Source organism: Pseudochaenichthys georgianus, chromosome 16 (assembly GCF_902827115.2).
Source record: "Pseudochaenichthys georgianus chromosome 16, fPseGeo1.2, whole genome shotgun sequence".
Lineage (NCBI taxonomy): Eukaryota > Metazoa > Chordata > Actinopteri > Perciformes > Channichthyidae > Pseudochaenichthys > Pseudochaenichthys georgianus.
Window position 1 is genome coordinate 1,906,490 of NC_047518.2, and position 4,143 is coordinate 1,910,632.

Below are 4,143 nucleotides of genomic sequence, written 5' to 3' on the forward strand. Positions count from 1 at the left end.
TTCGTTTCTAAAAAAGTTCGGGGAAGCTGCAATAAAGTGCTTCTAACATGCGTAAGGCAATTATTATATTTTTTTAATCAGGTGTGATTGTTTTGGTACGTAATTATGCTTGTATATAAGTTAAAACGAAACTATTTCGGGTTCAATTTCCACTATCCCTTTAAGTACACTACAAAATAAATTAAAGATGTGCAACAACTGTATCGGTAATTAAAATGATATAACTTATGCACAGGCTTGGGAGGGCTACTTGCCAAAAACACAACCAGTAACTTCATGTGAGTATCAAGATATAAAAGTAATGTAACCTGATAACTTTCTTTTTGTTTTGGATTACTTCAATATCAAATGTAATGCAAATAAACACAGGAGAGAAGGAATATTAATATGATTTTTTTACTTAAAATGTATAATATAATACCATAAAGCAGATTCAGGCAGTAGGTGTAGAGATTCACAATGAAAGTATTATCCTCCAGAACATACGGCTTCCAGAGAAGAGATACCATTTGATCATTTTACAACAAGCACTATCTGCTCTTTTTAGGTTTTGAATAAGATTGTAATCCTGAATTTCCCTATTATTAGAAAAAGTCAAACTAATCCGATTACATCTCTTCCTCTTTAACTAAGGATTACACTTTCATTTTTTTCTATACGATCTTGATTCGTGTTCGATGTAATCCATTACTATCTAAGCCAATACAAGTCATAACTTTTGGAAAATTGTCTCAAGTTATAAATGATGCCTTCAATGTCTTTCACGTGGAGAAGACATCCCATTGGCCGAGGCGTTGCAACTTCCCTCAAGCGTCCTACATGAAAGAAAGATCACATGTTAGAAATGTGTGCACAAACTATTCAGTATGACCCGTCTTAGTTTAAAGCCCAAGTGTAAGAGTGAACAGAGGCGGAGTCTGTGTGTTGGCTGCTGCGTCCCAAACCAACATCCTCCTCACAAGCATTGACTGTTGGAATGTCATTACGCTGTGGAACAACAAAGGCTTCTTCAGGTATGCCTTGTATCATAATGATATTGCTCTGATCAGCAGCAAGACTGTTTTCACCACTACCATGGTCTCCATCTGCAACCTCCTCATTGCTATTAACAGTCGAACTAGGAGTGTCACTTACCTCGTCATTGCTACTCACCTGCTTCTCCTTCCAGGCTGTTGTTCTTTGGTGAAATAGAAAATGGTGGGCACTGCAGTGTTTTTCAGGCATCTCCTTCCCTAATACAAATAATAAACAAAAACACATAAAATAACTTTTTGAGGTCTGTAGATATTCAACTTTCTTTTGAATAATGTTGTTTTAAATGTAAGAGTGCATTATAAAAGACAATAGAGGGCCAACATGTTAACTATGCAGTTAATCCATTCAACAATTACGTGTTTCCAAGATTCAGATTCAAAGGATTGATGTCATATGCACATAGGCTACAGTGTGGGAATGGCAATGAAAATCATCTGTCCCGAGCTCCTCCAACAATGCAACAGTTATATAAGACATAAAACAATAAAAGAAATTCAAAATTAAATTAAGAATAATAAATTAGTGCAGGCAGAAATCTATATACACGTAAATATAATAAGACATATGCAAGAACAGAATGTAAAGATAAATATTGTATAGTAAAATTAAATCATTTTTTTTTACAGTGATAGCTGTTAAGATAAATAAGTTATAAGATGACAACAGATGAATGAATGTTGCTATTAAAATAATGTAAAAAAAAGGTAATATAATTCATCTGTTTTTAACATAGAGTATGTGGGGGAAATGGCAATTCTCTATCTATGATAAAGAGTCTTTGCATAAATTGAAGAGAAATGTGATGGTTTGCAAACAAATCGATTTCTATTTTTCTTTACTTAACTGGCAAAATCTTAATTTGGCCTTTAATAAAAAGAACATTACTCATCACTGATGTGCAAGCTGTGCCATAACAATTATTTAGCATTGTATAATGTATAACATGTATTTAATTAGTAACAACAATTTACACTCACAAATGGAACCAAGTTATTTTTAAAAAAAGGATCTGTACCCATGAGTCCGTGCTGAAGGGATGACTCTCAAAGTGTTCACTGCACAGGCGAGAAGAAACGTTGGGGGTCCATTTATTCCTCCGGATGTTCAGCACCCACTGGTCCAGCCTGTCTGGATCACAGGTCCTAAAGGAAACCTTTATTCAAAAACACATGAAAACCGACCCAAAGACAACAGGAGGGTTAATGCCATATTCACTTAATAACGCATGAACAACTTTTACAAATATTTCTATATAGTCTGTGTTGGTAAATGTAATCTAGGTTGCACATTTCCTGCTGAAATACATGCATGGGCCTACCAAGTTACTGCGTGGCACTTTGGTTTTGATAAAACAGTGTAGTTCCACTATATAAACGTTACATTCATAATCAAACGAGACAATATGCAAGATAAATAGCTATTTGTTGTTATTCTTAATGCTTGTCATTCACACGTTAAGAAAATAAAATAAGTACCGATACATAGCAGAACAATTGTGGCGATGTTCAGCTTAATAAACCTTGTTCAACATCATTTCTTTAGCTAATACTATAGAAGGCTGCAGGCGAACCAAGTCCGCGTTTCGCTGCATTCCTTGATCTCCAGTTATAACGCCGGGCTCCGCCGCTGGCCGAAGCTAACGGAGCCGCAAAGGGCTAGCTACGGCTACGGTTAGCTTCGGCGGCGGACTCCGGCGGCCACCACTGGGATAATTGGGTCCCCTTTTAACATTTGCTCCCATTTAGCATTATGGGCGTCATAGCCATAGACTATAAAAGTCTTACCCAAGGCTGAATCATAAACTAAACTGTATATATATATACACATGCATAAAGGGTTACGTCCTTAGCTAGCTACATAACAAGCTAAGCTAACAAGCACACAAACACCTGCTAACGGGGTTAACGTGTATAATATTATCATTTTACTCACCGAAAAAAGCTGTGAGTAGACTTCTTGGAAGTTCTGTTAGTACATTCAAGCGCACAGCACGACATTTTAATTGTCTGGTATATCACCACGAACACGGCTAAAGCTAAAGGGTCAAGTACAGTACTATGACTAACTAACGTTGTAGCCTCTATGGTTGTAGCCTAGCAGAGTGGACAAGTTGCTGTTAGCTAACAGTGAGGCACGTATCTGTCAATCAAAGTGACCACGCCCTAATGCATGCACAAACTTTAAGACCTAATATAAATAAAAGGGTCGCGTTAGAAAACAATTCACTCACAGATCCATAATCATGAAGGTGGAATCTAACTATATCGATAATAAAATGTATGGAGCCAGGGAGAGAAACATGTTTTTTTCCGCTGTAAAGTTGGGCATTTTAACATGGGGGTCTATGGAAATTGCTCCTTTCTGCAGCCATCGCCTATCGGCCAATATATGAACTGCAGTGTGTGGCACTTCCGTATTGGCTTCCCGGCTCTTCCCCAGAGTTTGCCGCTTGGTTTTTCCAGGGGATTTGACTGGCCAGTGGGGACCACCCAATGTCCCACTCTGAATCAGAAATACTTCATTGATCTCCGGGGGAAATTGGGATTGTTACATTGTAGAATTAAAATATAAGAAAAAGATGTGCATAATATTACAATATGCACAGCATAAATGCATAATGTATGCCAGAGTATTGCTCAGATGCATTATTATTACATAGAGCAGGGGTTTTCAAAGTGTGGGAAGGTGAGCCTCCCCTCAGAGAACAGCCGCTCCCCCCCTCCCAATTATTATTGCTATTATTATTATTATTATTGTTGTTGCTATAATGCAGGGGTATTCAATTGCATTTCAAAGAGGTCCAGTAAGAGAAAATGTAATTAAATGCTCTGTTTTCTACCTTTCTCTTTTTTGAGCAAGCCATTTGAAATCAATGCTGTTTTCTTGTATATGCATGGGGGTTTTGATGGTATAGTTGCTCATCAGGCACCACAGTGGATTTTATTACAATATTTGTGTATTGTATGTTATTCATTGGTTTTGAACCCTCGTTATGTTCTTTTTTTTCATGCATAAAGATGAAAATATGCTTAGTTTATTGTAATTCATGCATGAAGGAGTTAATCAATCACACACTGATGGAACATCACTATTGTAATTATTTATATA

The 4,143-nt window shown here is 36.9% G+C and overlaps 1 long non-coding RNA gene across 1 annotated transcript; it reads right to left on the bottom strand.

Moving 5' to 3' along the window:
• Positions 1 to 728: 728 nt before the first annotated feature.
• Positions 729 to 2,122, bottom strand: LOC139435443 (uncharacterized). The gene is made up of 3 exons (XR_011644678.1): positions 2,051 to 2,122; positions 1,153 to 1,232; positions 729 to 815 (listed from the first exon to the last, which is right to left on the bottom strand). It is a non-coding gene; the product is annotated as an uncharacterized lncRNA (long non-coding RNA).
• Between the last annotated feature and the right edge of the window lie 2,021 nt (positions 2,123 to 4,143).